Source organism: Neomonachus schauinslandi, chromosome 1 (assembly GCF_002201575.2).
Source record: "Neomonachus schauinslandi chromosome 1, ASM220157v2, whole genome shotgun sequence".
Lineage (NCBI taxonomy): Eukaryota > Metazoa > Chordata > Mammalia > Carnivora > Phocidae > Neomonachus > Neomonachus schauinslandi.
Window position 1 is genome coordinate 68,676,727 of NC_058403.1, and position 12,971 is coordinate 68,689,697.

General features: G+C 41.9%; 1 protein-coding gene across 1 annotated transcript in view; it reads right to left on the bottom strand.

Annotated features, from left to right (window-relative positions):
• The window catches only part of ZNF148 (zinc finger protein 148), a 117,293-nt gene extending 110,275 nt beyond the window's left edge, over window positions 1-7,018 (bottom strand). Inside the window, exon 1 of the mRNA XM_021692464.1 lies at window positions 6,853-7,018. The gene's annotated coding sequence lies outside the window, so the exon portion shown is untranslated. The remainder of the gene's footprint in view (window positions 1-6,852) is intronic.
• Between the last annotated feature and the right edge of the window lie 5,953 nt (window positions 7,019-12,971).

Consider the following 12,971-nt stretch of genomic DNA (forward strand, 5'->3'; position numbering starts at 1 on the left):
AAAAAAAAAAAAAAAAAAAAAAAAAAAAAAAAAAAAAAGAAAATGGAATCTCAGAAAGGAAGTAATTCTCTCCATAATCATAGCACAGGTAAAATAGAAGGGCCAAGACTAAAACCCAGCTTCTGTTTGCTTACTAAGCACAACACTACATCATATCAAACACAAACTACTTAGCTTAGCTTTCAAGGCCACCCATTTTCTATCCAACCCCACTCTTCCTACCTTTTATCATATTATGCCCTATTCATGAACTCTCTTTGTGTTCCAAACTACAAGTTGTGATCAATTATTTAGTTAGTCATGAAATCAGTTTGTGAGTGACAGCCATCTTTTTTTTTTTTTGCCAAACAGAACAGAATGGAAAACATATGAGTGCATCCAACATGGTAAGGGATATGGTTATTGGTGTATCTTGTTTTATACATATACACACACATTCAAATATGCATATATTAGCTGAAGATGTGACATGTATTTCTTACTGTGGATCACAGTAAAAAAAAATTAAACACTAACTCACTATTCCCCACATATCCTTGGCTTCTCACCTCCAAGTCTTTGCTTTTGCTAATCCCTCAGCTTGGAACGCTCTCTTTCCAGTAATTTCTACCAGTCAGAATCCTATCCATCCCTTCAAAGACTAGCTCAAAAGCCACTTGCATGCCATTAAATGTAGTCCCAGGTTTCCCCCTACTCAAATGTTTTCTCCTACCTTTTAACTTCAGTAACATTCCGTTTTTCTTAAGATATGTTATCATAGTGTAGTTATTTGTGCACAAGTCCATCTTCATACTAGAATATAAATCCCAAAGGATTTATTCCTAACTACATCTAACAATGCTTTTACATATAACAAATGTTCATCATCTGTTGACTAAAGAGAACTCACCCCATCATTCTCTGAAAACTGTTATAAATCCACATCATAAATAATTTCTGCTACATTCTAAACTTTGGTTTACTATTATCCTTCGAATTGTCTTACCATCTTCCTCCCCAAAATAACCATTTCAAATAATCCTCTACACTTGCAATCTTCTCTTGCTTTCCGCTAAACATAACCTACCATATACCAATAATCTTTTTCTTCTTTCAGAATCATACTTTCTGTGGAATAACACCTTTCCTTCTCCATCTGGTTATCTTCCACTTTATTCCTAGTTCTCTAGCATTCATAATAATAGACCTTATATTCTTTAAACAGATTTTTCTTTCATTTTCTCTTCAACTAGACTTCAATTATTTCAATTCATATTATAGTATACATATTTCTGTCAGCCCCAATAAATCCTTTGCAGAAAAAAGGCAGGTTATGAATAAATAAATTGAAACAATCAGAAACATATAGATCATTTAGAGCTTGTAAATTATCTGATACTTTCTCATTCATTCATTTATTCAACAAGCATGTGTCTACTAGGCATATGCCCTCAATTCTCTGACTATTCTATTCTGTAATTCAGAAAGCAGCTTTGAGAAAAGCACGCAGGAAAATGCCAGGATAGCAGAGCCAAGTTGACTCATGCTCTTCACTCACAGAGACCAAATAATTTGTGGGGTACAGGCTCATAAAAGGAAAAACTAAAAGTTACACTAGACATAGATGGCAACAGACCCCCCCCCCCCCCCCGTTGTTCCAGGAGCTCAAAATCTACCCAGCAAAGGAGAATTTGAAGAGGAACAAACCAGTAGGAGTAGCTAAAATGAAATAGGCAGAAAGCATTCAGACAAAAATAGATCCAGACTCTAGGTTCATTCTAGGGCTGCAAGAGAAATTTGGAGCAATTTAGTTCCTCTCCTGAGATCCCTAAGGAATTCTTTCAAATATCTAGCTAAAGTATGGTACACTTAAATCCTTTCCCCAAACCTTAGCCAATATTCATTTCTCCATTCCCTGAACTCCTACAGCATTTACTGTCTATAAAACTCATTTGGGATCTTAATCATAAACCACCTTGTTCACAGTAATCAAAGTGTTTGTTAACAAATATACCCAGAATTTATTTACATATTAAAATCAGCGAGGTCCTAGGGGCACCTGGGTGGTTCAGTTGGTTAAAATCAGTGAGGCCCTCTTTAAAATAGTTACCTTGGGAGGCTACCACTTATCCATTTATTCACTCCATCCACCCAACCATCTGATGCACTTAACCAACATTTATCTAGTGTTCGACTACCTACAAGTGAAGCTATCATCACTGTTCAACATATTTCTGACTTCATCACGGGGAGTGTTTTCCAAAATCAGTTAATAAGTCAACCAAGAAAACCATTCCTATTTCTGTGACTAGCTGAATTTAAACCAAAACTATTCTTTATTCACTCTTATTTGTTATTGACGGATCTTCAGCATTTCTAAAAATCAAATCTTTCAAACTAAAAAGATTTGTCACCAATGACACTACTGAATAACATTATGCCTAATACTATTTGTAATTCTGCCATTCTGAAGGGATTATGAACACTGAAGATAGGGACCACGTTTAACCTACCTTTACAAGCCCAGTCCCCCAAAAGTACACAATAGGTACTTAATAAACAGATAAATTGTACAGAATGTGCTGGAGGCTCAGAAGGGAATTCAGAAAAGGTGATCCAAAAAAGTTCTGAATGCTACTACTGAAAATGACTACCAAAATACAAAAATTCTCATCTGGAGGTATACTTTTGATAATTGGTTTTAAAAAATCAACTTTCTGAAATTTTAAACTGTTACTAAATTACTTCATAACTGTCTTTTCCCCCTAAAAAAATATAAATACTATAAATTCCTGAGGGAAGAAATTTCACCTAACGCTTTTTTACTATCATGCCAAAAATGAATTACATCAGACAGATTCCTAAAACAGCTAAAAATCTCTAAGCAGTCATTTAGGTAAGAAAATCCAAATTAAACCAGCCACCAACTCTAGATCCAGATTTAAAATTTACTCAGATTTAGGTGCCTGGGTGGCTCAGTCAGTTAAGTGTCCAACTCTTGATTTTGGCTCAGGTCATGATCTCAGGGTCATGAGATCAAGCCCCACATGAAGCCTCCTTAAGATTATCTCTCTCCCTCTCCCTCTGTCCCCCCTCCCCCCGGCACCCCCTAAAATAAATAATAAACTCTAAAATAATAATAATAATAATAATAACAATAATAATATACTCAGCTTAAACTAGCCTCAGATTAGAAGAGAACCTTTGGTCCCACCCCTTCAATATTTTGGCAAGATTGTTCCAGTCCCATTCTAATCCATTCTGTCTTCTTCCCTTAAATCCAAAGGCTTCACCAAATACCCCTTTTGTCCCTCACTCTCTCAAACACACACACACACACACACACACACACACACACACACAATTTTTGTCTACAGTACTTCCACAGTACTCAGCAATTTGACACAGTCCCACTATTATCACTGACAGTGAACACTACTTTCTATCAGTCATTCAACAGGTATTTATTAAGCACTTAAAAATCAAACTGTTTTGAATTTCCCCAGAGATTAAAGAAACTCTTGGCTCCAGAGTAGGTTACAGTCTAGCCACCCTTTGCAAAACAAAGAATAATTCCCAAAAGCAAATACAAGATTTAGCAGTATATAATCTGCATGTGAACGCTGTTCTTATTCAAAGTAAAGATTCTCAAGAGGTGAGGTTACTTAAACAAGACTTCCGAAAAAGGGAGCAAGTTCTTTCTATTCTCCCCATCTGCCTACTGACTCAGTGATGTTAAACCTCATACACAAATTTCAAAAATCAGTATTTTTCGAATCAATCCTAATATATGAGCACCCTACTTTTTTCCACACATTCCCACCATATTCGTGACTTAAATACACAAATTGCCTTGTAACTGCCACAAATCTCAGTCTCACCACTGTAAATTTAAATCTCCTTCACATCAACTATGTCCAAATATCCTCAGAATTCTTTACCCTTTCTTCAGCCTCCTACAAATCTATCATCACCTCCATCAAACCCTGACCTTCATCCTCTTCCCCCTTTTATCACATTTCCCCATCCCTCCTTCCCTCCACAAAAAAAGAAACACATTATCCAAACAATTCATTCCTTCCTAAAAACTCTTATAAGAATTGCCACAGAAGCCTGGTATGAACAGTTAAGGGTCCTTTTAATCCATTCCCAGATTCCCCACTCTAAAACTCTCCAGAAGACTGTCAAAGAACACCGCACAACTGACCTGGTAACTACTTCCAAGATGAACAACTATCATTGCCAAGCAACTCCTCCTCTCTCTAACCAGCAACCCTTATGCTGCAAAGATGTTGTTTCCCACAACCTAGTGTTTCTTACAGGTCCATCCATTAAACTTCCGTTTACCTTCTCACCCAGTTTATTTCCAGTCTAATTTTAAATGCTTTCTCTTTAAGCATATTATTTAAAGATATAAAGACAGCTAATAAAAAAGCTAAAATAATAACTATCAAAGGCTTGAAAGGAGGAGAATGGGGATAATGCCAATGACACAAACCCTTTCCATTCAGAGAAGTCTTCTGACTCCTTCATAATGTCATTTTAATCAATCAAGAAATAACAGTACATGTATATTACCTGCAGACCTGAAGAAAAGCAAGAACTACAAAAATTAATGCTTACAAGTAGTAGCCGCTGGAAAGTGGGACTGCAATGGACAGGTGAGACAGGGGCTACTGCTTTTCGTTATAAGCTCCCTCAGGACAATTTTACTTTTTAATTATGTACATGTGTTATTTCATACAATTTCAAAGGGAAGAAAAATAATGACATACTATATTTAAGTCCATTAAACCTACAAAAATTAAGTGATAATACATAGTGCAGGTGAGCGGAAAGAAGACTCTCTCATTCTGTGATAACAATAAAAATGGGTACATCCTACTATGAAATATACTGAAGCCCTTGAAAAGAAAGAGTAAATCTAGGTGTACTGACATAAAAAGTTTTCCAAATTAAGAAAAAAAAAAATCCTGGATTATTTCCACTAAAAATTTTTTAATAAAAGCCCCTCTCACTTCTAATGCTAAATTCTCATCCTCCTTTAGATATATTTGCTAAACAAATGAATGAGTTTTTCCATCCCTCTCCCAAATTTCTTTCCATCTTCCCCATTAACCCCTCCACCCTCTACTTCCATAAAAAGATTTTTTATACTACCCTCTCTTCAGTTGAATTAATATTACAATGTGTACACTGTAATATTCTTTCTTAATAACAAAAAGTGAATAATTTTCAGGTAAATCTTAAGAGTATGGTTCTAGCCTACATTTCCCTCCTGAAAATCTGGTCTGGTGGGAGCTCAGCAAATCCAACAGGCCTTGGTTCATTTCCTGATATGGAAATGCTAATATTCCCTCTAACCTGGCTCTAGAATCATCCAGTCTCTTCAGGTTCCCCCAGACCTCAAGACAACCAGTCCTGACCTCCTTGCAACCTAAGACCAAAACAGATATTCTAGATCCTCCATTCTGCAGGCCCACATTTTGCAGGCTGATGCATTTTCTTCAATACCACAATGCCTCAGTGAGAGTATACATTCAGGAACCCTGAATAGCAAAAGATCTCCCACCAGCCCCAGAGCTACGGAACCAATCCCGTCTGACTAATTTGAGCTCCAAATGGAGCCTCCAAAGAAAGGCCACCGTGCATGGACTCCCCCCACCATTAATTATAACCCTGTGTACTGCAACCCAGGGTGAATAATATGGCATCAGTTCTCCTGGACCAGATAAGCTGGGTAGTGAAGAAAACCGCCAAGCCAAGTAATTTCCATTCCAGCATTAGTGTTCACCCGGCCTCTAATAAATGACAATACTTCAAATTTGCTAAAATCTAAACTCATGGCTTAGGGGATCCCTGCAGGCCAGGCGTTTTCTTACCGTCTGTTTCAGAAATTCTCATATTCGCTGGTGCAGGTCTAAAAGGTCTCAGACCAAAACTACAGACTAAGGTCTAATTCTCAGGGACCCCAACCACTACAGGACCGCACTTACCAGATGTCATCTACAGAAGAGCCCAAACAGGTTCAGAACTAGGCCATCCTGGCCCATCTGGAATAACTCTTTAGTCCTTGGGCCAACATTTATTAATTCTACTACATCTGTCTATTCTATCATGCATTCTCTTCATAGTCTCTAGTATTCAGCACTTCCTCTGGCTTCAAACGCGGTCCTTTCTATTCGCGGAAACTCCTTGTATCCTTTCTTTCCTTTCCTTAGAAACGCTTCAGTTCTTTCCATAACGAAATCCCCAATGTATCTGCACAATGAACACCCCCCGGACTCCTCAAGACTCCTCCACAGCCACCCTCTGCATTCCTCCACCTACCCGGCATCTTTCCCTCCGGCCTCCCGCTCCCTGCACACACTCCCACTACGTTTCCCGCAAGGATTCCCTTTTCTCCAACCCCTGCCCTTCCCTTCTCCCAAAGAACACACTCTGGCAGCAACAGTGACTGAGGCCTGCGGTGCATAAAGCACTGCACCAGGCACGACGGACAGAGAACTGGTGTCTCCCTAGCCTTTTCACACCCACACCCAGCACCCTCCGGCCTCCCCCTGCAAACCTCCCACCTCCTTCCCTACCTCTGACACCCGCCTCAGGCCTCGGAGGCCGCCTTCTCGCCTCCGCCACCCCCGTCATTATCCTTTCTCAACCCCCAACCCACCATCCGCGCCCTGCTTCCTCCCGTTCCCCAGCCAGCTCCTGCGCTTCCCTCGGCCTCGGCCGCTCCCCTGGCCACCCCCAGCCTCGCCACGGCTCGCTCCCCCCGGGGTCAGGCCGTTACCGCCGCGCGCTCCCCCCGCGCGCCGCCCCCTCCCCCTCCCCCGCCCTCCCCCGGGCCCGGGCCTGCCAGGCCCAGCGCTTTACCGCGGGCGGGCGCCGAGTCGCGCGGTCACCGACTGCAAGCGGCGGCAGCTCCAACCTTTCTAGGGGCCTTGAGAGGAGGGGAAGGGGGGAGGGGAGAGAACTTTTGCTGTGGCAGCTTCGGCAACAGCTCCCACCCCTGCGCCTTTCTCCTCTTCCTCCCCCTCCTCCTCCTCCTCTTCCTCCTTCTCTTCCTCCTCCCAGAGCAGTCGAGACGCAGACATGCCGCGGCTAGAGCGCCGCCGCGGTCGCCGCCACAGCCGGCGCGGTGCATTGTGGGAAGCCTCGCACACGGGAAACGCTCCGCGGCGCCTGCCCTCCCTGGCCCGGGGACCAGGCTGGGAAGACCCAGCGTGGCTTCGATTCCGGTGCCTGCGTGTCACTGGCGCAGCGTGGCCGGGGAAGCTGGCCCCGAGCCGCTGATCCCCCGGGCTGGGCCTGGGGGAAAGCAATATGAGAAATATCGGCCCTGAGGAAATCTCTTTGACAGGGGGTCAAGCCTTCAGTGCCTAGCGCCCTGAGAAGTGGAGGACTCGGGGGTCGGGTGCGTTTCAGGCCCGGGGACAAGGAAGGGGCGGGGACCTAGGTGAAGGACCTATCTACCAGAATCTCCTGGCTTTTTCGTTTCTTCTCTCTTACCTTCCTTCTCCCCCGCCACCTCCAGTCGTTGACCTCTATCACCCCAAGTGCCATCTTTTCCGGAAACGGCCCTCCTGGGCCCTTGAAACCAGCAAACCCTGTTAGTGTCTGCAAACTGAGAAGCAGGATGTGAGTCTAAAGAAAGACTGTTCTGGACCCTGTTGCGCAAGGTCTTACAGGTTTCTCCCTCTCGCTTCACCTGGGGCCCAAACCTAGCTCTTTATGGTAAAGACTTGGGAATGATCTATACCGACCTAGAATTGCACCGTTGTCTCATCCCTTGGAGGCCCTTTAAGTGACCTTAGCCAAATTGTGACCTCTTTTTAAGGGTGCCTTCATTCAACTGACATTTATTAGATGCCTTGAGGTGCCCATGCGGTGATGGTTTACAGTTACTCATCTTTGTGTCCACACCCTAGCACAAGGTCAGTCATGTAACGTAAAAGATGCTCAGTGAATGTTGAGTGATTATGAGCATCAGAAACTTAGCATGGGATGAAACACAATCACGATTTCTTCATAATAGTCTGAAGATTTATTTAGCATCTCTGCATACTTAAACATAACCTCGAGGGGAGAGGGAAAGGAAAGACGTTACAGTGTCTATATAACCATTTCTGGAGTTCTCCTTCCCTTGTCCACGCCCACATTCCCACCCCTTGCCAACTGAATGTTCATTTGAATAGTGCTTTTTGGCGATACTCCGAACTCCCGCATTATGCACTTGTGATGGCACTGAATTAGATTAGTGTCTGCAAGGTTAATGTTCCCCCAGGCACTAACCTTAGTAAATCGTGATGCCTGTTTAGAAATAGCTAAGGCCCATAGGTTCAGCTTAATTTAGACACAGGTAACTAAGAAGAGCATGGATAAGCCACAGTTCCACAATCAACTCTCCATGTGCTTTCTCCATTAAAAAATACACATTTTAATAAGATGACAGTGCATAATCTGAATGCTAATTGCAACAAAACAGTGATACAAGGTAGAGCAAGAGACTGTTATCTGGAGGACAGCCTTCTGGCAACTTCTAGCATCTGCAATGGCATCGAATTCAGATGTTAAAATATAAAACACCTCTGGCAGCCAAGAAAGAGTCTCTGAATGTTAGGTAATAGGAAAACTAATAACTGAAAAGGATTGAAGACCTGGCGATTCCACTCAGTGGGTTAAAATTGATTGGTTTGCCTAGGAATAGTTCTAGTTCTCTGCTCAGCACCTTAACAGAAACAGTAGAGAAACAACTGCCTAACACGGGCCGACTAATAAGCACCATAGAGGTAATGACGTCAGGAGTGATAATGGGGACCAAGTTTAAGGCTTCTGTAGGTTAAACTTCTGGAAATATTTTTCAGCCCCAGTTTGCTTCTCGACGCTCCTCTTGCTCACCTCCCCAAATGCCAGCCCTAGGCATTCAGCATACATTCCTTTTTTTTTTTTTAATTTTGTTTTGAAATAATTATAGACTCACAAGAAGTTACAAAAATAGTAGAGTCACATTTACCCTTCACCCAGCCTCCCCTAATAGTGACATCTTAAAAAGTTCTAGTAAGATGTCAAAACCAGGAAATTGACAATGGTATATTACCTTTAACTAGACTACAGAACTTACTTAGTTTTTACCATTTTCTTTAAGCCTGCATTTGTGTGTGTGTATGCTGTCTTATTCCATGTATAGATTGGTGTAACCACCACTACAACCAAGATCTAGAATTGTTCCATCATCACAAAAGAACTCCCTCATGCTATCTCTATCTTCCTGTATTCACAAATCCATCTCCCCTCCCAACCCCACTATCCCATCCCTGTCCCCTAGTAACCACTAATCTGTTTTTCATCTCTATAGTTTTGTCATTTCAAGGATGTTATATAAATGGAATCATACAGCATATAACCTTTGAGAATGATGTTTTTTACCTAAACATAATACCCTTGAGGACCAGCCAGATTGTTGCAGGTATCAAACATTCATTCCTTTCTATGGCTGTCTAGTACTCTATTGTATGTACCAGGGTTTGTTCATTCATTCCCCGGGTGAGGTACAGTTGGGTTGTTTCCAACTTTTTTGCCATTACAAATAAAACTGGTATGAACATTTGTGTACAGGTTTTTGTGTGAACTTAAGTTTTCATTTTCCCGGGATAAATGCCTTGAGAATATGATTGTTGGGTCGTGTGGTAAGTGTGTATTTAATTTTTTAAGAAACTGCCAAACTATTTCCCAGAGGAGCTATATCATTTTACATTCCCACTAACAGTGTATGAGAGATCCAGTTTCTCCCCATCCTCACCAGGGCTTTGTATTATCACTCTTTTTCGTTTTAACTATTTTATTTTTTTAAGGTTTTATTTATTTATTTGACAGAGAGATAGTGAGCACAAGTAGGCAGAGCAGCAGGCAGAAGGAGAGGGAGAAGCAGGCTCCTCACTGAGCAGGGAGCCTGATGTGGGGCTCAATCCCAGGACCCTGGGAATACGACCTGAGCCGAAGGCAGACGCTCAATGACTGAGCCACCCAGGTGCCCCATGTTTTAACTATTTTAATAGGTATGTAGTTCTCTCTCCCCAAAACTGGCTCCTGAATAAGGCATCTCTGTAACTCCTACTTTCCTTGGTAGTCTTTTAAACAAGCTCACAGGCCCCTTTTGTTGAAGGATTTCATCACATATCGCTGTAGAGAAACACAAGTCTCATGAGTAAATTATAAAGTTTCTTGAAATATTAAGCTTATATAGTGTATGTCTCTTTTTGACACCCTTTTTGAGATAGCTCCAGGAAACATCTGTTAGGTGGGCCTAGGAATTTCTTTTGGGAGATGATCTACATTAGACTAAGCTGCTCAGGATACAGTCCACAGGTAGCAAACTTCAATGCCCAGCAAGCCAAACAGATAACATGAATAGATGAAGCAGGCCAGATGCAAAGACAATTGACAGTGGGAGGGACTGTGAAGAGCCAGAGAGCTCACGCCAATCTGAAGGGCACAGCCACTATTCATTTCCAGCTGATAATTTCCAAGTGGGAATGTGAAGATCAGGAAATTAAGCAAAATCAGGAATCTGAATTTTGGGGTGACCTCTTCCAAATATCAATGTTGGCAACTAATTCCACTTCTTTAAAACAGGAAAGCATGTCAGACAAAACATGTCTGTGGGTCAGACTCAGCATACAGCCATCATTCTATCTTGTCTGCTCTGGACTAACCCAGACAGGGCTGGCAACAGGCCTCTCAACAGGGGATTGATTCTCAGTGCCTCCCAGGGCCTTCTTCCTTTCCTCTGGTTCTGGAAAGGGTCCTCTTCAGTCTTGTGCCTCTGGCTTCTCTAGGAGAGGAATGTACCATCTCTTGTCCCCAAAGACTTCACCAGGTCTTCCAAACCTTCTATATCAACCATCTTCCAAGTTTCCTGGACTTCTCAGCCTCAGGAGTATGTGGACATACTATCTTCTCTATCCACGTGGGTGCTTGCAGCATGAGCTTTGTCAAGGCTGCTTCTACCTAAAGGGGAAACTTGGCTTCTTTTTGCAAAGCTCCAAATCCATAGCCTTGTCAGAGACTGGTCCACAGGAGCCTGCCCCCCCCCCCCCACTACATCTTGTCATTCCTACTAGACGCAGGGAAACATGGCTTTTCCTGTTCCTATGGGCCATCTTTTCCTGAGACACCTCCCCCTGAGTTCCTGCCTCAGAACTGAAGGACACTTCTAGATCATTAATATATTCTAAAACTAATGACCAAGATATGGAAACAAATTAAGTGCCCATCAACAGATGAATAGGTAAAGAAAATGTGGGGGCGCCTGGGTGGCTCAGTCATTAAGCATCTGCCTTCAGCTTGGATGGTGATCCCAGGGTCCTGGGACCAAGCCCCACATCAGGCTCCCTGCTCAGCGGGGAGCCTGCTTCTCCCTCTCCCACTCCCCCTGCTTGTGTTCCCTCTCGCTGTGTCTCTCTCTCTGTCAAATAAATAAATAAAATCTTTAAAAAAAAAAAAAAAAGAATAGTAAGTATTGGGGCGCCTGGGTGGCTCAGTTGGTTAAGCGACTGCCTTCGGCTCAGGTCATGATCCCAGGGTCCTGGGATCGAGCCCCACATCAGGTTCCCTGCTCAGCAGGGAGTCTGCTTCTCCCTCTGACCCTCTTCCCTCTCGTGCTCTCTGTCTCTCATTCTCTCTCTCTCAAATAAATAAATAAAATCTTTTTAAAAAAAAAGAATAGTAAGTATTAATACATGGATTTAGAACAATTTCTGGCACATAGTTGAATGTTCCATATGTTGCAGATACAGATGGTCCCTGACTTCCAATTGTTCAGCTTATGATTTTTCAACCTAATGGTGGTACAAAAGCAATATGTATTCAGTAGAAACCAAACTTTGAATTGTGCAGTTTGATCTTTCCCTGGGCTAGCAGTGTGCAGTGTGATGCTCTCTCACAATGTTGGGCAGTGGCTCCCGGTCAAGCACAAGACCAGGAAAGTAAACAACAGGTATGCTTACAACCATTCTGCACCCATACAACCATTCTGTTTTTCGCTTTCACTACAGTACTCAATGAATTACATGAGATAGTCAACATCTTACTACAAACTAAGCTGTCGTGTTACATGGTTTTGCCCAGCTGTAGAATAATGGAAGTGTTCCGAGAACATTTAAGGGAGGCTAAGCTATGATGTTCAGTAGGTAGGGTGCATTAAATGCATTTGCAATTTATGATATCGTCAACTTACAAAGGGTGTATCAGGACGTAATCCCATGGTAAACTGAGGAATATCGGTGTTATTATTCCTGTTCTTGTCATTGTCGCTGTCACTGTTAAAAAGGACTTAAGGATGGTGCTGAACCAAATTTCCTAAAAGCAAAATTTAATAGGGAAAAAAAGTCAGTTCCTACAAGTGGATTGAGGCAGGGGAAAAGAGAAACTATACAAGTACCCCAAAAAATGATTTAAGTGGAAAAGTATTTTACAGAATGTTTAGCATGGGGAATAAAAAGGTTATATGATAGCTAGATGGAGCTAGGAAAAAACTAAGCAATTAAGCTGCAGAGAAAATATGTAACATTATTCAAAGAATTTATTTCTGAGCATAATCTTTGCCTGAATAATTTTACTTATAAGGCTGATGAAATTGGTCTATTGTGAAGACGCTTGCTATTTTCTACTCAGTAAATACCCAGTAAATCAAGTTCCTACCTCTTCTCTCTCAAAGTTTAAGCAGAATGAAGACAAGTTAACTATGCATATATATTAAAGCTGTGGGTTTTCATAAAAAAGAAAGAAGGGCAATTGGAAATTTTTAGTATTCTAGAGCTTTCAACGATTTCATACATTTGATTACTGCCAGATAGTGCAATATAATGCCCAGATGAAGTTTTCTTTCTTGTTTTTGCTATTTTCTTATAATTTAAATAAAAAGCATGTCAGAATTTTGGACTTCCCAGAAAATATTAAAACTACCCCGTTGCTAGACCCTATTCCCTGAGGGC